Source organism: Ranitomeya variabilis, chromosome 5 (genome assembly GCF_051348905.1).
Source record: "Ranitomeya variabilis isolate aRanVar5 chromosome 5, aRanVar5.hap1, whole genome shotgun sequence".
Taxonomy (NCBI): Eukaryota; Metazoa; Chordata; class Amphibia; order Anura; family Dendrobatidae; genus Ranitomeya; species Ranitomeya variabilis.
The window spans coordinates 50147315-50170251 of NC_135236.1; positions in this window are offsets into that span (position 1 = coordinate 50147315).

Below are 22937 nucleotides of genomic sequence, written 5' to 3' on the forward strand. Positions count from 1 at the left end.
GGATGAGGGTAGTAGTTTTGTACTGGATTCTGGAGTGGATGGGTAGCCAGTGTAATGACTGGCACAAGGTAGAGGCATCGGTGCAACGGTTGGTGAGGAATATGATCCTGGCAGCAGCATTCAGGACAGATTGGAGCGGGGAGAGTTTGGTAAGAGGGAGGCCGATTAGTAGAGAGTTACAATAGTCCAGACGAGAATGAATAAGTGAGACAGTAAGAGTTTTTGCAGAGTCGAAAGTAAGAAAAGGGCGAATTCTAGAAATGTTTTTGAGATGCAGATAAGAAGAGCGAGCCAGTGATCGGATGTGGGGGGTGAATGAAAGCTCGGAATCAAGGATGACCCCAAGGCAGCGGGCATGTTACTTTGGAGTAATGGTGGAACCACACTCGGAGATGGCAATGTCAGGCAAAGGTAGGTTGGTAGAGGGAGAGAACATGAGGAGTTCAGTTTTTGACAGGTTAAGTTTCAGATAGAGGGAGGACATGATGTTAGAGACAGCGGTAAGACAATCACTTATGTTTTCTAAAAAGGTCGGCGTGATAACAGGAGAAGAGGTGTATAATTGGGTGTCGTCAGCATAGAGATGGTACTGGAACCCAAATCTACTGATTGTTTGTCCAATAGGGGCGGTACACAAAGAGAAGAGGAGGGGGCCTAGGACTGATCCTTGAGGAACCCCAACAGTAAGGGGAAGGGGAGAGGAGGAGGAACCAGCAAAACATACAGTGAAGGATCGGTCAGAGAGATAGGAGGAGAACCAAGAGAGAACGGTGTCCTTGAGGCCGATGGAGCGGAGCATAGTGAGGAGGAGCTGATGATCCACAGTGTGGAATGCTGCGGAGAGATCCAAGAGAATTAGCATGGAGTAGTGACCATTAGATTTAGCTGTTAGTAGGTCATTAGAGACTTTTGTGAGGGCAGTTTCAGTAGAGTGTAAAGAGCGGAAGCCAGATTGAAGAGGGTCGAGAAGAGAGTTATCTGAAAGATAGCGGGTAAGACGGGAGTGGACCAGGCGTTCGAGGAGTTTAGAGATGAAGGGAAGATTAGAGACAGGTCTATAATTAGCGGCACAATTTTGGTAGAGGGAGGGTTTTTTAAGTAATGGATGTATGATGGCATGCTTAAATGGAGGGAAAAATACCAGAAGTGAGAGAAATGTTGAATATTTTTGTTAGGTGAGAGGTGACAGCTGGGGAAAGGGACTGGAGGAGATGTGACGGAATGGGGTCACTGGTGCAAGTGGTTGGGCGAGAAGATGCAAGGAGCCTGCTTACTTCTTCTTCTGTAGCTGGCTCAAAGTCAGAGAGTGAACTAGATGCAGTGGGGGAGGGAGGACAGTGCATAGTATGAAGAGATTGGGAGATGATTTCCTGTCGAATGTGGTCAATTTTTTCTTTGAAGTAATTGGCCAGATAGTCAGCGTGGAGATCTGTGGTTGGGGCTTGCTCTCTTGGGTTGAGTAGGGACTGGAAAGTGTCAAAGAGACGTTTAGGGTTATTTGACAGTGAGGTGATGAGGGTGTTGAAATAGGTTTGTTTGGAGAGGTGAAGGGCAGAGTTGTATGTTTTTAGCATGAACTTATAATGGATGAAATCTTCAGGTAGATTAGATTTTCTCCACAGACTTTCGGCGCATCTGGAGCACCACTGCAGGAAACGTGTTTGCAGCGTGTGCCACGGTTGTCGCCGTCTGTGCCGAGTTGTTCTATGTATAGGAGGTGCAGCTTCATCCAGGGCACTTTGCAGGGTTTCATTGTAATGCTTCAGAGCAGAATCAGGACATGAGATGGAGAAGATTGGGGCCAATGAGGACTGCAAGTTCTTCATAAGTTTCTGGGTGTTAATGGCCTGTATGTTTCTATAAGTGTGGAAAGTGGGGGTGACCTGAGCGGGGTGGCAGTTCTTGATAGAGAATGAAAGAAGGTTGTGGTCAGAGAGCGGGAGAGGGGAGTTTGTGAAATCATCCACTGAGCAAAGCTGGGAGAAGACCAAGTCAAGGGAGTTTCCATCTTCATGCGTTGGAGAGTTAGTATGCTGTGAGAGGCCGAAAGAGGAAGTTAGAGATAAAAGGTGAGAAGCAGATGGGGAGAGGGGAGAAGCAATGGGGATGTTGAAATCACCCATGATAAGGGTGAGGGTGTCACAGGAGAGAAAGTGTGGAAGCCAGGTGGCAAAGTGATCCAGGAACTGATGAGAGGGGCCCGGAGGACGATACACCACCGCCACTCGCATGGAGAAGGGGACGTAGAATCTGACAGCATGGACCTCAAAGGAAGGGAATACAAGTGAGGGTACTTGGGGGATAACTTGGAAGGTACATTTGGGTGAAAGGAGCAGACCAACGCCTCCACCTGCTCTGTTGTCTGACCTTGGGGTATGAGAAAAGTGTAGTCCACCATATGAAAGAGCAGCAGCAGCAGTGGTGTCTGACTGCTGGATCCAGGTTTCAGTAAGAGCCAGGAGATTAAGAGAGAAAGGAAAAAGTCATGAATGAAGGAGAGTTTATTACACACAGAGCGAGAATTCCAAAGGGCACAATTGAAAGAGACAGAAGGCATGCAGGGAATATTAATAAGGTTAGAGGGGTTTCTGGGTGTAGCAGTTGGGAGGTTTGACTGGCTATAACATGGGGGGCCGGGGTTGGGAGAGATGTCTCCAGCGACTAGGAGAAGGAGGATAGAAAGAGTGAGCAGATGGTTAAGTGATTTGTGAGAGCGTCTCTTGTGTTGGATGGTGGGACTAAATGGATCTGCGCTGTTAAGCAATGTGAACAGAGCATGAGTGCTATACATAGGAGAGGCAAGGACAGAGGGACCAATATGGATGGAGTGTAATGAGTTTATGCAAGGGCGGTGAATTTGAGTGAATGCAGCAGCCAGTATATAGATTATACAAATACATATGGTGAGTATTTGTTCTGTTTCAGGTGAATAGGGAATAGGTTTAGATTGTCTTACCTGTCTCCTGCCCTGTCTCACTGCCATGTTATAACTGCCGAATACTTAGAAAAAAATACTTTGAATAAAAGTACACGAATAATAGTGCACGAATGCACCCCTGCACGAATGCATCCCCAAACTATGTCTACATTTAGAGAAGGCTAGCTCTTAGATCTCACTTTTTTTTTTTTGGGGGGGTGTTTCTCCCCCTCTCGTTACAAATCAATCTAACTCAGTTGAGACAGCAGGACACAATAAATGTAGTGATCAGATAAACAAATGTCCAGGTCTACATGGATCATAAACCCCTTTGAAACAGTTATGTGATCTCTCTGCATAAGGACAAGCAGAAGTGAGTTAAATATCTATAAACAAACAAATGCATAATAAGATGACTAACATATATAAATATATGCAGGATTCAATGCTGAAGATAGAATGACTCAGATACCATTCAAGCTGCTTGCTGTCAGGGAATGGAGCAATAGACATGCAGGATATCTCAGTTCAGAGAATGAATGATATGTTTACCATTCAAGCTGCTTGCTGTCAGGGAATGGAGCAATAGACATGCAGGATATTTCAGTTCAGAGAATGAACATGAAAATGAAATGTACAAGAATATAACTACTATAATACTGCCCCTATGTACAATAATATAACTACTATAATACTGCTCCCATGTAAAAGAATATAACTACTATAATACTGCCCCTATTTACAAGAATATAACTACTATAACACTGCTCCTATGTACAAGAATATAACTACTATAATACCGCTCCTATGTACAAGAATATAACTACTACAATACTGCTCCCATGTAAAAGAATATAACTACTATAATACTGCCCCTATATACAAGAATATAACTACTACAATACTGCCCCTATATACAAGAATATAACTACTATAATACTGCCTCCTATGTGCAAGAATATAACTACTATAATACTGCCTCCTATGTACAAGAATATAATACTGCTCCCTATGTGTAAGAATATAACTACTATAATACTGCCTCCTATGTACAAGAATATAATACTGCTCCCTATGTACAAGAATATAACTACTATAATACTGCCCCCTATGTACAAGAATATAACTACTATAATACTGCCCCTATGTACAAGAATATAACTACTATAATACTGCTCCTATGTACAGGAATCTAACTACTATAATACTGCCCCCTATGTACAAGAATATAACTACTATAATACTGCTCCCTATGTATAAGAATATAACTACTATAATACTGCTCCTATGTACAAGAATATAACTACTATAATACTGCTCCTTTGTACAGGAATATAACTGCTATAATACTGCCCCCTATGTACAAGAATATAACTACTATAATACTGCTCCTATGTACAAGAATATAACTACTATAATACTGCCTCCTATGTACAAGAATATAACTACTATAATACTGCCCCCTATGTACAAGAATATAACTACTACAATACTGCCCCCTATGTACAAGAATATAACTACTATAACACTGCTCCTATGTACAAGAATATAACTACTATAATACTGCTCCCTATGTATAAGAATATAACTACTATAATATTGCTCCTATGTACAAGAATATAAGTACTATAATACTGCTCCTATGTACAAGAATATAACTACTATAATACTGCCCCTATGTACAAGAATATAACTACTATAATACTGCTCCTATGCACAAGAATATAACTACTATAATACTGCTCCTATGTACAGGAATATAACTACTATAATACTGCTCCTATGCACAAGAATATAACTACTATAATACTGCTCCTATGTACAAGAATATAAGTACTATAATACTGCTCCTATGTACAGGAATATAACTACTATAATACTGCCTCTATGTACAAGAATATAACTACTATAATACTGTCCCCTATGTACAAGAATATAACTACTATAATACTGCTCCCTATGTATAAGAATATAACTACTATAATACTGCTCCTATGTACAAGAATATAACTACTATAATACTGCTCCTTTGTACTGGAATATAACTGCTATAATACTGCCCCCTATGTACAAGAATATAACTACTATAATACTGCTCCTATGTACAAGAATATAACTACTATAATACTGCCCCTATGTGCAAGAATATAACTACTATAATACTGCCCCTATGTGCAAGAATATAACTACTATAATACTGCTCCTATGCACAAGAATATAACTACTATAATACTGCTCCTATGTACAGGAATATAACTACTATAATACTGCTCCTATGTACAAGAATATAAGTACTATAATACTGCTCCTATGTACAGGAATATAACTACTATAATACTGCCCCCTATGTACAAGAATATAACTACTATAATACTGTCCCCTATGTACAATAATAATAATAATCTTTATTTATATAGCGCCAACATATTCCGCAGCGCTTTACAGTTTAACAGTTTCAAACACAACAGTCATAGGTAACAACGTTAACAATACAGTAATAAAGCAAAATAAGACAAAATAAGGGTACGTGCCCACGTTCAGGATGGCCGGCGGTATCGTCGGAGCGGCAAAGCCGCTCGGCGCTAAGCCCCGCCCCCTTCTGGGACGCGATGATGCCGGATGTGTTCACTGTACACATCCGGGATCATCGCACTCCTCGCATAGGGCCCCTGTGTTATTCCTTGCGGCGATGCAGCGTCGCCGCAAGGAACATGGACATGCTGCGATCTGAAAAGACGCGCAGTATGTCCGGAGTCGCAGGGCCGCCGCGTGCGTGTTTCCACGCATAGTGGACACGGGATTTCAAAAAATCCCCTCCACTATGCTGGAACATCTGGACGCTGCGTGTTTGACGCTGCAGCTCTGCGCAGCGTCAAACACGCAGCGTTTACTGACCGTGGACACGTACCCTAAGACGACCCTGCTCGTGAGAGCTTACAATCTACAATGAGGTGGGGGAGATACAAAGTACAGGTGTGTATTTACAATGATGTATTTACAATGATGGTCCAGCCATCTTCAGGGGGTGGGGGGTAGATGGAGATAGTGAATGGGCTATACACACACACACAAACATAAAATGACTTTGATTAGTTAATGTGGTAGGCAGCTCTGAACAAATGTGTTTTGAGCAAGCGCCTAAAACTATGCAAGTTGTGGCTGGTCCTAATATCTTGGGGTAGAGCATTCCAGAGGATTGGCGCAGCACGGGAGAAGTCTTGGAGTCGGGAGTGGGAGGTATGGATTAGTGCAGAGGTTAGTAGAAAGTCGTTTGCAGAGCGCAGTGGTCGGCTAGGCCATTAGACAGAAATGAGGGAGGAGATGTAAGGGGGTGCCGCACTGTGGAGAGCTTTGTGGGTGAGAACAAGTACTTTGAATTGTATCCTGTAATGAATGGGCAGCCAGTGTAACGACTGGCGAAGAGCGGACACGTCCGAGTAACGATTAGCCAGATGGACGACCCTAGCTGCCGCATTAAGGATAGACTGGAGAGGGGAAAGTCGAGTAACAGGGAGGCCAATTAGTAGAGCGTTACAGTAGTCCAGGCGGGAGTGGATTAGGGCGACAGTGAGAGTTTTTGTTGTCTCCATGGTGAGAAAAGGGTGGATTCTGGAGATGTTCTTTAGGTGTAAGCAGCACGAGCGGGCAAGAGATTGTATGTGGGAGGTGAAGGAGAGATCGGAGTCAAACATAACACCCAGACAGCACGCCTGCTGCCGGGGTGTTATTATGGTACCACCCAAGGAGAGGGAAATGTCAGATTTAGGGAGGTTAGTAGAAGGTGGGAGCAGAAGAAGTTCAGTTTTGGAGAAGTTGAGTTTCAGATAGAGAGCGGACATGATGTTGGAGACTGCAGACGGACAGTCAGTGGCGTTCTGTTGTACAGCGGGGGTAAGGTCAGGGGCTGACGTGTATAGTTGTGTGTCATCAGCATAAAGATGGTACTGAAAGCCAAATCTGCTGATGGTCTGTCCAATAGGGGCTGTGTAGAGGGAGAAGAGAAGGGGTCCAAGGACTGAGCCCTGAGGTACCCCAACAGTGAGAGGAAGAGGAGATGAAGTGGAGCCGGAGAACAGAACACTGAAGGAGCGTTCAGAAAGATAGGAGGAGAACCAGGAGAGAGCAGTGTCCTTAATGCCTAGTGACTGGAGCCTAGAGAGCAGGAGAGGGTGGTCAACAGTGTCGAAAGCTGCAGAAAGGTCGAGGAGAATGAGCAGAGAGTGGTCACCATTACATTTTGCTGTTAGAAGGTCATTGGTCACCTTGATGAGTGCAGTTTCTGTCGAATGTAGGGGGCGGAAACCGGACTGTGAAGGGTCTAGGAGGGAATGAGTGGAGAGGTAACGGGTAAGGCGGGAGTAGATCAGGTGCTCCAGGAGTTTTGAGATGAAGGGGAGATTGGAGACCGGTCTGTAGTTGTTTATGCGTGATGGGTCAAGGGTGGGTTTTTTTAGTAATGGAGTAATGATAGAGTGTTTGAAGGAGGAGGGGAAAATGCCAGAGGAGAGGGAGAGATTAAAAATTGTAGTTAGGTGAGTTGTGACGACTGGAGAGAGAGACTGGAGGAGGTGTGAGGGAATGGGGTCGGTGGTGCATGTAGTCGGACGAGAAGAGGAGAGGAGCTTGGAGACTTCTTCTTCTGTGATGGGATCGAATGTAGAGAGTGAGCCAGCGGAGATGCAGGGAGGAATGGAAGTCATTGCACTTGGTGTCTGGGAGCAGATTTCCTGACGGATATTGTCTATTTTCTCTATAAAGTGGGAGGCCAGGTCAACAGCACAAATGCCTGTGATAGTGTCTTGTGCTTTTGGCCTGAGGAGGGAGTGAAAGGTGTTAAAAAGTTTCTTGGGGTTGTTGGATAGTGAGGAGATCAGGGTGGTATAGTAGGTCTGTTTGGCGAGGTGAAGGGCAGAGTTATAGGTTCTTAACATAAATTTGAAGTGTGTGAAGTCTTCTGGGGTGCGAGTTTTCCTCCATAAGCGTTCAGCACTTTTAGAGCATCGCTGGAGAAATCGGGTTTGCAATGTGAGCCAGGGCTGTTTTACTCTGTGTTTGGAGGTTCTGAGGGTGAGGGGAGCTTCTTGGTCTAGGGTGCTTCTAAGAGTGTCATTGTAGTGATGTACAGCCAGATCAGGACAGGAAAAAGAAGAGATTGGGGACAATGATGAGTGTAGGGAGTCTGAAAGTGTATGAGGGTTAATGGCTTGTAGATTTCTGAATGTGTGATAGGTAGGAGTGTGCTGGGGTGGGCGAGGAATTGTGAGTGTGAAGGAGAGAATGTTGTGGTCAGAGAGGGGAAGCGGTGAGTTATCTAGGTAGGAGATTGAACAGAGCCGGACAATGTACAAGAATATAACTACTATAATACTGCTCCTATGTACAAGAATATAACTACTATAATACTACCCCTATGTACAAGAATATAACTACTATATTACTGCCCTCTACGTAGAATATGAACCAGCAGTGATATGAGGACACTTGTTCTTTTAAGGCTGTGGTGATCACAGAGCAGCGTGTTCCCCTCTCACTACAGTACGGGAATGATTGAGTGCTATATTTTTGGCAGCTGAAAGCCGCTATCATTCCGAGCGTCTCTATAACGCCATTCTTGGTGCGCATCGTGCCACAAGTGATTGGTCACGCCAAGATCAGCTGACATACTGTACAACACAAACAGTGATCCCGGAGCTCGCTGAGTCCGGCCCTCATCCGAATGAAGGCAGCTCCGGGAGACCCCGGGTGGCGTCCGATAGCGCAGTATTCAGTACACGGAGCTCAGACACAATGTTATTGGAAACGGAATGTCCAAACTTTCTCCGTCCCTCGGGCACAGGATGCGTCTATTCCATTCACACAGTGCCCAGCTTGTGCGGTGACGGGTGGGCGGGCGGTTGGATCGATGTAAACAACTGGCAGATATAGTAATGGCCAAGAGAATATAGGAGGGGACGAGCGGTGCCACCTCCTTATACTTCCTTGTCCTCAAACGCCCGTCTGGACAGAGGCCCAGAACTTGTTAATGTAAAACTGACAGTCTGCACGTAGCTGTCTGCAGACACACAAACACACAGCCACTGATCAACCAGGACATCACAACTTGTACAGTGCTGAACCGAAGCAGCTTAACCCCGCGCATACTGATACCCACCATCCTCTGCTGCTAACGACATGTCTGTACATAATGAAGACACGTGCAGTATGGAAATGACACCCGCCGAGGCAGTAATGAACATTAATTAATTTAGGCAAAGACGTCATTCGCTATGAAGCACGCCATGCGTCAGGTTATAATCTGTCATGTATAGGTTTCCATAAATCCACATTAATTGCAACTTAAGTCTCAGCCGATATCAACAGGAATAATCAGTCCTGAGTTACATGGTACATGCAAATTATCAAATATATGAATGTTCCAACCTTGTATCATGATGGAATATATATACAGCCCCCTATGTACAGGAATATACCTACTATAATACTGCCCCTATGTACAAGAATATAACTACTATAATACTGCTCTATATACAAGAATATAACTACTATATTACTGCTCCCTATGTACAAGAATATAACTACTATATTACTGCTCCTATGTACAAGAATATAACTACTATAATACTGCTCCCTATGTACAAGAATATAACTACTATAATACTGCTCCTATGTACAAGAATATAACTACTATAATACTGCTCCCTATGTACAAGAATATAACTACTATATTACTGCTCCTATGTACAAGAATAAACTACTATAATACTGCTCGCTATGCACAATAATATAACTACTATAATCCTGCCCCTATGTACAAGAATATAACTACTATAATACTGCCCCCTATGTACAGTCTATAACTACTATAATACTGCCTCTATGTACAAGAATATAACTACTATAATACTGCCCCCTATGTACAAGAATATAACTACTATAATACTGCCCCAATGTACAAGAATATAACTACTATAATACTGCCCCTATGTACAAGAATATAACTACTATAATAGTGCTCCTATGTACAAGAATATAACTACTATAATACTGCTCCTATGTACAAGAATATAACTACTATAATGCTGCTCCTATGTACAAGAATATAACTACTATAATACTGCTCCAATGTACAAGAATATAACTACTATAATACTGCCCCAATGTACAAGAATATAACTACTATAATACTGCCCCTATGTACAAGAATATAACTACTATAATACTGCCCCTATGTACAAGAATATAACTACTATAATACTGCTCCTATGTACAAGAATATAACTACTATAATACTGCTCCTACAGGATTATGGGGAAGGAGACAGTAGGTTGAGGGTTGCAGGAGCTCCGGTGTTGGTGAGGCGGTATCTCCGGTAGTGATGAGGAGGCAGCGGGGTCAGTATAGGCTGTAGACTTTCCTGAAGAGGTGGGTTTTCAGGTTCCGTCTGAAGAATCCGAATGTGGTTGATAGTCAGACGTGTTGGGGCAGAGATTCCAGAAGATGGGGGATATTCGGGAGAAGTCTTGGAGGCGGTTGGATGAGGAGCGAATAAGTGTGGAGGAGAGAAGGAGGTCTTGGGAGGACCGGAGATTACGTGAGGGAAGATATTGGGAGATTAGTTCAGAGATATATGGAGGAGACAGGTTATGGATGGCTTTGTAGGTCAGTATTAGTAATTTGAACTGGATACGCTGAGGGAATGGGAGCCAGTGAAGAGATTTGCAGAGGGGGGGAAGCGGAGGAGTAGCGAGGAGAGAGATTAATTAGTCGGGCAAAAGAGTTAAGGATGGACTGGAGAGGTGCAAGGATGCTACCAGGGAGGCCACAGAAAAGGATGTTGCAGTAGTCAAGGCGGGAGATGATGAGGTCGTGCACAAGCATTTTAGTAGATTGGCGGTTGAGGAAAGGACGGATTCTGGAGATATTTTTGAGCTGGAGGCGACAGGAGGTGGAGAGAGCTTGGATGTGCGGTTTGAAGGACAGGGCAGAATCAAAGGTTACTCTGAGGCAGCGGACTTCCGGTACGAGGGAAAGTGTGATGTCGTTAATTGCGATAGATAGGTCAGGTAAGGAAGATCTATGTTATGGAGGAAAGATGATGAGTTCAGATTTGTCCACATTGAGTTTGAGGAAACGAGAGGAGAAGAAGGAGGATATGGCTGATAGACACTCCGGGATTCTGGACAGCAGAGAGGAGACGTCTGGGCCAGAAAGGTAGATCTGAGTGTCATCAGCATACAGGTGGTACTTGAAACCATGAGACTTTATGAGTTGTCCCAGGCCCAGTGTATAGATTGAGAAGAGTTGGGGTCCTAGAACAGAGCCTTGGAGGACTCCAACAGAAAGAGGTTGGGATGAGGATGTAGTGGGAGATACTGAATGTGCGGTTGGAAAGGTACGAGGAGATCCAGGATAGGGCGAGGTCTTTGATGCCAAAGGAGGAGAGGATCTGTAGTAGGAGGCAGTGGTCAACTGTGTCGAAAGCAGAGGACAGGTCTAGAAGGAGGAGTACAGAGTATTGTCCGTTAGCTTTGGCTGTAAGTAGGTCGTTAGTGATTTTGGTCAGGGCTGTCTCAGTTCAGTGATGGGGCGGAAACTAAATTGTAGATTATCAAAGAACAAGTTAGATGAGAGGTGGGAGGAAAGCTTAGTATGGATGTGATGCTCCAGGAGTTTGGAAGTGAATGGGAGCAGCGATATTGGGCGATAGCTGGACATAGCAGTTGGATCGAGGGTTGGCTTTTTAAGGATAGGCGTGATTGTGGCATGTTTGAAAGCAGAAGGGAAGGTGCCAGAAGTTAGTGATAGGTTGAAGAGGTGGGATAAGTGTGGTGGTGAGTTTGGGGAGGAGGTGGGATGGGGTTGAGCGCACAGGTGGTGAGGTGCGATTTGGAAAGGAGAAAATTAAACCCCCCTTCAGTGATGTTGGATAGGGAGGTTATGGGGTTTGGGCATTGGTCTGTTATACAAAGGGATTGTGGTGGTTGAACAATGAAGACTTGCCTTGTTTGGTTGATCTTATTTTTAAAGAGTGTGGCAAAGTCCTCAGCAGAGATGAGGGAGGTTGGAGGGGGCAGTAGTGGGCGGAGGAGGGAGTTAAAGGTTTTGAATAACTGTTTGGGGTTGTAGGATAGGGAAGATATGAGGGTTGTGAAGTAGGCCTGTTTAGCAGAGGTGAGAGCAGATTTAAAAGCGAGTGTTGCCTGTTTGAATGCAGTGAAGTCATCTTGCGAATGTGTTTTCTTCCACGCCTCTCTGCAACCCTGGACACTTGCAGGGGCTTTTTAGTGGTGTTATTGTGCCAAGGTTGTCTATTAATACATAGTCTGTGGGGCCCCAGTCCACCAAATCATTCGGAGGGGCGCCTCACAGGCAGCGCTCCCTAGCCCCCCAAGCCAGGTCCCGCTCATCCACCCGCCGCCCCAGCACAGACCATCCGCCAGCTGCGGTCTGGCCCACAACGTCCTTCTGGCAGGCATTGCTGCAATGCCTGCACGGGGGGCCGTGGGGTCAGACCTTTCACCCAGGAACGCAGTCGCGGAGCGCACTGATCGGTCCATCTCGACCAACCAGCGCGCTCAGCAACCATTACAGTATAACACAAGCACGGTCGCACGCAACACGTACACACCAATAATAAACGGTGCACCGCCTACACCCAAATGCAAATTGATCTGTTTAATACACCCTCCCTGGTCCTTTCCAGCACACCCCTTGCGGCTAATGTCGCCGCTTTATCGCCAACGCCGTCACCACGCCCCACACCACCTGTTACGACACACAGCCAGCGCTCCTCCATCACATCCCCTAACCACGACAGTCACAGGCGTACAGTGCCTACAAGTAGTATTCAACCCCCTGCAGATTTAGCAGGTTTACACATTTGGAATTAACTTGGCATTGTGACATTTGGACTGTAGATCAGCCTGGAAGTGTGAAATGCACTGCAGCAAAAAAGAATGTTATTTCTTTGTTTGTTTGTTTTTTAAATTGTGAAAAGTCTTTTCAGAGGGTCATTAATTATTCAACCCCTCAACCCACCAGAATTCTGTTTGGTTCCCCTAAAGTATTAAGAAGTAGTTCAGGCACAAAGAACAATGAGCTTCACATGTTTGGATTAATTATCTCTTTTTCCAGCCTTTTCTGACTATTTAAGACCCTCCCCAAACTTGTGAACAGCACTCATACATGGTCAACATGGGAAAGACAAAGGAGCATTCCAAGGCCATCAGAGACAAGATCGTGGAGGGTCACGAGGCTGGCAAGGGGTACAAAACCCTTTCCAAGGAGTTGGGCCTACCTGTCTCCACTGTTGGGAGCATCATCCGGAAGTGGAAGGCTTATGGAACTACTGTTAGCCTTCCACGGCCTGGACAGCCTTTGAAAGTTTCCTCCCGTGCCGAGGCCAGGCTTGTCCGAAGAGTCAAGGCTAACCCAAGGACAACAAGGAAGGAGCTCCGGAGCTCTCATGGCAGTGGGGACATTGGTTTCAGTCAATGCCATAAGTAACGTACTCCACCGCAATGGTCTCCGTTCCAGACGAGCCCGTAAGGTACCTTTACTTTCAAAGCGTCATGTCAAGGCTTGTCTACAGTTTGCTCATGATCACTTGGAGGACTCTGAGACTGACTGGTTCAAGGTTCTCTGGTCTGATGAGACCAAGATCGAGATCTTTGGTGCCAACCACACACGTGACGTTTGGAGACTGGATGGCACTGCATACGACCCCAAGAATACCATCCCTACAGTCAGGCATGGTGGTGGCAGCATCATGCTGTGGGGCTGTTTCTCAGCCAAGGGGCCTGGCCATCTGGTCCGCATCCATGGGAAGATGGATAGCACGGCCTACCTGGAGATTTTGGCCAAGAACCTCCGCTCCTCCATCAAGGATCTTAAGATGGGTCGTCATTTCATCTTCCAACAAGAAAACGACCCAAAGCACACAGCCAAGAAACCCAAGGCCTGGTTCAAGAGGCAACAAATCAAGGTGTTGCAGTGGCCTAGTCAGTCTCCTGACCTTAACCCAATTGAAAACTTGTGGAAGGAGCTCAAGATTAAAGTCCACATGAGACACCCAAAGAACCTAGATAACTTGGAGAAGATCTGCATGGAGGAGTGGGCCAAGATAACTCCAGAGACCTGTGCCGGCCTGATCAGGTCTTATAAAAGACGATTATTAGCTGTAATTGCAAACAAAGGTTATTCCACAAAATATTAAACCTAGGGGTTGAATAATAATTGACCCACACTTTTATGTTTAAAATTTATAAAAATTTAACTGAGCAACAAAACTTTTTGGTTTGTAAGATTTATGCATCTGTTAATAAATCCTGCTCTTGTTTGAAGTTTGAAGGCTCTAACTTATTTGCATCTTATTAAACCTGCTAAATCTGCAGGGGGTTGAATACTACTTGTAGGCATTGTATATGCCACAGACCGTCCCCATCCTCCTCCGGAGACTCCCAGCATTACGTTCACTAAATCCCACTATTCCCCCCATCGGCGCAGACGCAGTGCACATACATACGTACCACCACAGGTCCCGGTCGGCAAGATGGCGTTCACCACCCACATCGGGACGGTCCAACAGTTCCGAGTGCCGCGATAGGTGGTATCGTAGAAGACGTCATCCCGAGGATCCATCAACAGGGCTGGAGCGACACCATCAGCGGTAACTGCTCAGGCACACGACGAGCCATCGCCGTCACGTGCCCCAGCCCCGGCTGCCAGCAGGGGATACCCACCCTCATGTCCCCGGGCTACTGGCCAACATCAACGATGCACCACCACATCGGAAGACGGAAGAGTCACTCTCGCCCCGGCACACGGCTGTCTACAACCACGTGCAGCGGCATCGGCTACCGGCCAGGGAACCCCATCTCCATCTCCCTGGGCTTCCCGCCAACAAGTCATCGCTACGATAGGAGTCGGAGTCCCTCTGCAGCGCCCCAGAGTCCTGGTCGTTGCAGTACTGTGGCTCCGCCACTAAGGGGAGCTATGGTACGTCTGATGGCACTGAAGGAGTTCATCTGACCAGTAGTGTTGAGCATTCCGATACTGCAAGTATCGGGTATCGGCCGATACTTGCTGTATCGGAATTCCGATACCGAGATCCGATATTTTTGTGATATCGGGTATCGGTATCGAAACAACATTAATGTAAAAATGTGTAAAAGAGAGCATTAAAATAAAAAATATTGCTATACTCACCTCTCCGACGCAGCCTGCACCTTACCGAGGGAACCGGCAGCGTTCTTTGTTTAAAATTCGCGCTTTTCTTTCCTTTACGTGAGTCCCGGCTTGTGATTGGTTGCGTGCCGCCCATGTGATCGGGACGCAACCAATCACAGCAAGCCGTGACGTAATTTCAGGTCCTTCAGGATTTTAAAATTACGTTCCGGCGTTGTGATTGGTTGCGTCGCAGTCACATGGGCGACGCAACCAATCACAGCAAGCCGTGACGTAATTTCAGGTCCTTAAGGATTTTAAAATTACGTCCCGGCTTTGTGATTGGTTGCGTCGCAGTCACATGGGAGACGCAACCAATCACAAGCCGTGACGTCACGGGAGGCTGGACACGCGCGCATTTTAAAATGGGCGCGTGTCCAGCCTCCCGTGACGTCCCGGCTTGTGATTGGTTGCGCCGCGGTCAACCAATCACAAGCCGGGAGGCTGGACACGCGCGCATTTTAAAATTTTAAAATGCGCGCGTGTCCAGCCTCCCGGCTTGTGATTGGTTGATCGCGGCGCAACCAATCACAAGCCGGGACGTCACGGGAGGCTGGACACGCGCCCATTTTAAAAAGCGCGCGTGTCCAGCCTCCCGTGACGTCACGGCTTGTGATTGGTTAATGGCGGCCATGTTGCCGGGATGCGGACCAATCACAGCAAGCCGTGACGTAATTTCGTCATGGCTTGCTGTGATTGGTCCGCGTCCCGGCAACATGGCGCCGTGACCAATCATAAGCCGGGACGTCACTGGAGGCTGGACACGCGCGCTTTTTAAAAAGCGCGCGTGTCCAGCCTCCCGTGACGTCACGGCTTGTGATTGGTTAATGGCGGCCATGTTGCCGGGACGCGGACCAATCACAGCAAGCCGTGACATAATTTCGTCACGGCTTGCTGTGATTGGTCCGCGTCCCGGCAACATGGCCGCCCTGACCAATCACAAGCCGGGACTTCACGTAACCAAGTAAAAGCGCGAATTTTAAACAAACAACGCTGCCGGTTCCCTCGCTGAGGTCCAGGCTGCGTCGGACAGGTGAGTATAGCGATATTTTTTATTTTAATTCTTTCTTTTACACATTTATATGGATCCCAGGGCCTGAAGGAGAGTTTCCTCTCCTTCAGACCCTGGGAACCATCAGGAATACCGTCCGATACTTGAGTCCCATTGACTTGTATTGGAATCGGGTATCGGTATCGGATTGGATCCGATACTTTGCCGGTATCGGCCGATACTTTCCGATACCGATACTTTCAAGTATCGGACGGTATCGCTCAACACTACTGACCAGGTATCACAGACACCAATACATTTCACAGCCGGGCCTCCAGGGGGAGCTAAGGGTTCTATTCACTAGGCCACTCCCCACCATAGTGGGTAAACTGGGGGTCAGGCAGGAAGTTAGATCAGAAAGCTGACTGGGTTGGAACCAGGCAACACCTTGTGGCAGAGGGTGTTGTGGGGGAAGATACAGTAGGGTCTCTGTCAGGGGTGGGATCCTGACAGAGGCTTGGCAACTTGAGAGAACGTAACGGGACCGTGCCTGCTCAGGATAGCGGCAGTGCCCAAGGAAGGATCAGAAGCGAGATAGATTGTGCTGAGTGAGAAACGAGATCAAAGCAATAGGAGAATACCAGTAGGAGTCGTGCTGTAAGATCGAGGCAACATCCTACTGAGGCGCACAACCGGTGGCCGGAACGCCGAGAGAGTATTATAACATTCAGCTTCAAGCAATACTCTAAACAGCGGCAGGACAGTCAGTCTAAGGCGGGCTGTCTCACATAAATCACCTATGCAGTCTTGGGGGGCAACTTGTGGAGAGGGGCGACTCTAGGGTCCCGGAAGAGCTCCGAGCCTACCCGTCAAACGGGTGCCGTTCCAACCAGAACATCAGGGAGGGACGGAGGATTAGCAGAACATCATCTAATCGAGTTGTGAGGGAACTTAAGAAACAGACACAACAGTTGTGGGGACTTTCTGTAAGCACAGCAGGGAAGGACCACAACACATAGCGCAAGCAGGAAGGCACAGATTTCCACCTGTGAAGAGAATTCTGGAGGTGCCATTGGACCGGCCGGACATGCGCAGCCTGGTGAACCGTATTCTGGACTGAGGACCCAGAGATCTTTAGTAAAGAGGTAAAGAGACTGCAACCTGGTGTCCTCGTTATTTACCGCGACCTGCACCCCACAACTGCACCATTATCATCACACTCCATACCTATCTACTGAGCGCCCCACGGCAGGGTCACGGACTGGGGCCTAGCCACCGTGACAACCCCTGAGCAGAGACTCACAGGCCCGGTACCGGGTACCCCTCGGCCCTGCGGCGGTGGGGGCGCTACACCTCCACCACCGGGAGACACTCGGCCTGCGTCAGACAGCGGTAAGAGCTCTGAATTCGGCAAGCACCATGCCATACACATCTCAGGGGAAGGAGAATTGGAATCCTCTATCAGGGCACTAGTCCACCAGCTGACTCGCCCTGCCGGACAAACTGACACGAGGACAGCTCAATCAGCTAGCCTTCACAAAGACACATTTTTCTGTGGAATTAGTCCCCTAGGTACACAAGTAGACCCAGAGATAAAACATAAAATATGGGATAACGATTACGTGGATATATGGTCGCTATTATCAGCAGACCAACAGTCCGTGGATAAGGAGCGGCGGTCAGGATACGAAAGAAACAGACCAAAGATAGCCCAAACCATGAACAACTGGCTTCAGGCCTTCGCAGTCCTAGGCTACATTATGGGTCAAAAACACCCAGAACGCTGTTCTGAGCTATTCATATACCAGGACCTAGTATATAACTCATATAAGTCTCACGGCGGGTCAGCGTGGAGGCGGTACGATGAAGAATTCTGCTGGCGACTTGCCATGCAACCTGACCTAGGCTGGGGCGTTAATGCAACGGATGTTTGGTTACGTCTTATGCTAACCCAAAAACAACCCCCCTTTTCGTCGTCGGCCACTAATTACCCAGCCACCGCAGGCCAAAATTCAGTGGTCGCACGGAGACCAGGGGCCTGCTTGCTGTATAACGAGGGGTACTGCCGCTTCCATGGGGGCCTGTAGATATAAACACGACTGCTCGGCCTGCGGAGGCGGACACCCTGCAGCAAGATGTACCCGCCAAGCACCTGCAAGGCATAACCCCGGTGAATGTCACCGCAATAGGCCCTTGGATAAGCCTCTACCCCAATAAAGAGGCGGCACAGCAACTCGATAACGGTTTCAAATTCGGTTTCTTTATCCCCTTTAAGTTTAGTCGCACCCCGAAATCAGCGAATAATCTGAAATCCGCTCGTGAATTCCCTGAGATTTTACAGGAAAAAATTCAAAAAGAGGTAGAACTTGGCAGGATGGCAGGCCCATTTAATTAGCTGCCATTCAGGAATTTTAGAATTTCACCCCTGGGCATCGTCCCTAAAAAAGAATCGGGAAAATATCGGTTAATCCATCACCTCTCATACCCTAAAGGCGATTCGGTTAACGACGCGATACTCCCACAAGAAGCATCAGTAACCTACGCTTCATTTGACAGGGCGGTCGAACTCGTGCGGACAGCCGGGCCTGGTGCCCTGCTGGCAAAATCGGACATAGAGTCAGCATTTCGCCTATTACCCGTTCACCCCGAGTGCTTCCACCTGTTAGGTTGTAAGGTAGACCAGCTCTTCTACTTTGACATGTGCCTACCGATGGGCTGTTCCATCTCCTGTCACTATTTCCAGCTTTTCAGCAGTTTTCTTGACTGGGTAGTGCGTTACGAAACCGGCAGCGATTCGACGGTTCATTACCTCGACGATTTCTTGTTTGTCGGGCCAAAAGACTCTAAGCTTTGCTATTTCCTCCTCCAAAAATTTTAATTTCTAACCAGTCATTTATGCGTACCTCTCTCAACAGAAAAAACGGTTGGCCCGTGTAATGTGCTGCCTTTCCTTGGCATAGAAATAGATACCAACGCAATGGTTTTTAGATTGCCAGAGGATAAATTGCAAAAAACTCTGCAAATGGTCGACGATTTCTGCGGGGTTAAAAGAGTCACCCTCCAACAGATGCAGTCCCTGCCAGTCCCTTACCAGCCTGAGAGTTTTGTCTGGTTAATAAGGGGAGGGACCCCACTTTGGGTTTTTCATTAATTCATTGTCTCCTACTCGCACTGCTGCCGGCAGAGCAGGCGACTATGGATGAAAGCTGCGTTCAGCACCGCACGCAGGGGAACAGCACTTACAGTAGCACTGCTTTCCCGGTGGCCATCAGTGCACAGTGTACACTGTTCTCTGTGTACACGTGTGTGGCACCTTTTGCAGCCCGTGTGTCCGGGTAAAAACGGATGTAAGAGGGTGGTGCTGTTATGGACAGTCAGGAACATGCTGTCACTTTAAGAGGCTGCACCCCGTTGTCTGGCGTGATGGAATGTTCTGCTTCTCCCCTGCAATAGTCAGAGTAATGAACTGGTCTGTGCAGAGTGCAGGTGTGGAGCTGGAGCAGCATGTGTGAGCTGAGGCTGCTGCAGAGAGGATTTTTTGGGCTGATAGCTGAAAGAGAGAACTGTGCCCTGATATAGCTGCAAGAGAGCCACGAAGATACAGAGAAAGGGATTTACAGTTTCCAGGAGCATCCCTAGGATCCAGAAGCAAGGAGAAGACCACGTTTCACAGAGCTGACAGAAAGCCGTGCACACCACCATATTAGACTGCTGGGGGCCCCCCTGGGACTGGAGCTGATTCTCCAACATCACCGTTTGTTCCTGTTTGGTGCACCTTTTAGGGCCTATTGTAGGCTTCAATAGTCAGTACACGGGAGCCATGTGGCCTGCTTAGTAAAGGCCAGGGAGGTTATATGTAGAGTAGCATCATCACCTGTTTATTGTTTACATTTGCTGGTTAGACATATTTTGAGTCTGTAATAGTTGGAGCACCGTGCTATTTATAACTCTTGTAAATTGTCTTTTGCCATTGCATACCCCTGCTTGCATCTTCCTCATTCACTTCGTTCCTTGCCTCCCAATAAATCTACCCTTTGTTGTTTGCACCTCATCTTGTGTACAGTAGTCTTCCTGCACCGTGGTGGTCCCCCGGCGATCGCTTCACGGACATGTCTGTGTTTTTTGCACACGGACACACAGTCCATCAAAAATGCTGACATGTGCCTAGACCTATTCATTTGAATGAGTCTATGTGTGTCAGTGTCTCTGGTAAGTGAGAAAACAGTCACCACACGTACCAGAGACACTGACGTGTAAAATTGGACTTAGTAAGTCAGGATTAGGCTATAGTCACACTAGCAGTATTTGGTCAGTATTTTACATCAGTATTTGGAAGCCAAAACAAGGAGTGGGACAGTCAGAGGAAAAGTATAATAGAAACACGTCACCACTTCTGCATTTATCACCCACTCCTGGTTTTGACCTACAAATACTGAGGTAAAATAATGACCAAATACTGCTAGTGTGGCCGTAGCCTTATCGTCGCTGGTGTAAATAGAACATTCAGTGAACTGAGGATGTGTGTAAGGCCGGCGTCACACTGGCGTTTTAAACGGCCGAGTGCAATGCGATAAAAAAATCGCATTGCCCTCGGACCAATGTTAACATATGGGGCAGCTCCCACCAGCCGACTTTTTGTTGGCCGTTTTCCTGCTGCGATTGTCTCGGACCGAGGAAAACTCTGGGCTCACTCGCACCCATATAAGCCTATGGGTGCGAGTGAGACAGCGCACACCACTCGGATATCATCCGAGTGCTGTGCGTTATAAGCGGACCCCAGCAATGGAGGAGATGGAGAAATTCATTTCTCCGCCTCCTCCACAGCTGTGCTCCGATCCTCCCTGTGTGAGAGAATCGGAGCACAGACGCATGACACTCGGCTCCTGCTCTGCTGCGAGCAGGAACCGAGGGTCATTAGCATATCGCATCCGATGATCTCGCATCAAATACAATACGCCAGTGTGACGCCGGCCTGAGATAACATTACCACGATACGGCACATGGTGGGTCCATGCCAGGTGGGTAATTTGCCTGGTAAATATATGGGTGAATGTTTCCTTCCGGGGAAACGGAGGCTGCAGCATAATCAGCTTTGGGAACAGGATAATTGAGAAGATGGCGGTGAGGAGTAACGATCTGGCAGATGAGCTCGCCTTCCTCTTAGCAGCGATTCTCTCAGGTAAAGGGCAATGATTTCACAGGAGGAGATTCCAATGAAATAGGTAAAAAAAATGGCTGCATGACTGGAGGGCCAAGTGCAGAGAAGGAAATAAATCTGGGAAAAATTGTAGGTCAATGTGAAAGCCACCCTCCATTACAACACAACCTTGGAATTAAGGGTTTGCTCACACCGAGGCTTTTTGCTGTATTTTTGGAGTGGAAACACCATATTTTAAGAGCTCTGAGTTTTTAAGGAGGATTTTGGAGCGTTTCTGCTCTAAAAACTTAAAAAGACTCAATGTGAACGCACACATAAGGCCATGTGCACACATCTTTTTCAGGCCTTAGGAACGACAAGACCACCCGTGAAGCTGCCCCCAGAGGTTTCCTGAAGAAGCTTCACCTTGGAAAATTTGGTAGCTGCGCTGGCATCTAAATAACGCTGTGTGAACACAGCCTGAAAGAGAGGGTTTTTATCATGGATTTTAGTGCAGATTCTGCTCCAAAATCCACATGAAATATAGCTGTAAATTCCCTTTTAGGCCGGTACGTGAGGTGACAGTTTCCTCACGTACCGGAGCCACTGACACACGTAGACACATTGAAATCAATGCATCTGTGCAGATGTCATAGATTGTTTGCGGACCGTGTCTCCGTGTGCCAAACACGGAGACATGTCAGTGTTCGTGGGAGCGCACGTATTACACGGACCCATTAAAGTCAATGGGTCCGTGTAAAACACGGACCGCACACGGATGTTTTCCGTGTGCAGTCCGTGTGCCGTGCTGGAGACAGCGCTTACAGTAAGCGCTGTCCCCCCCCACATGGTGCTGAAGCCGCCATTCATATCTTCTCTGCAGCAGCGTTTGCTGTAGAGAAGATATTAATACAGTAGAAGCTGCGGCCAGGACAGGACACTGCGATGAAGGCGGGTGAGTATTTTAATAACAGCGGTCGGGCGCACAGGGGGTGGGGACAGGGAGCTTTATGTTAAACACGAGAAACAAACAAAAAAAGGATTATTCATATCTTCTCTACAGCAAACGCTGCTGCAGAGAAGATATGAATGCCGGCTTCAGCACCACGTGGGGGGGACAGCGCTTATCTCTAGCGCTGTCTCCTGCACGGTGCGTGTGGTACCCAGTCGGCACACAGGCGGCACACGTGTGCCACACTGATGTGACACAGAAACGCACGGGCACACGGACACAGATAATTCCGGTACCGATTTTTCCGGTACAGGAATTATCTGGACGTGTGAGACTGGCCTTAGGCAGCGTTCCCACGATGAGCTGTTGGTGAATTTTCTGCACCCATTAAGCAAAATAGTTTACTTGCATTTTTTTTTTTAAATACGCAGTGTGAAAAAACTTACTAAAAACTCCAAGAGGAAACATAGCCTAAATAAGCTTCATAGGGTCCACATTGAGGTTTTTTTTTGCTGATTTTTTATAGAAGAAAGTCTCCAGCTCTCCAATAAAAACTCACGGTTTTTGGAGAGTTTCTGCTTCAAAAACTCAGCAAAACACCCCCCCACATCCCAAGAGTAGCCGCACGGCTTCTTTTTACGCATGGTCATAAAAAACAGGACAATGTACACTATACACATGTTTTCCCACTGAACACACATTTTTTTCAAGTGGA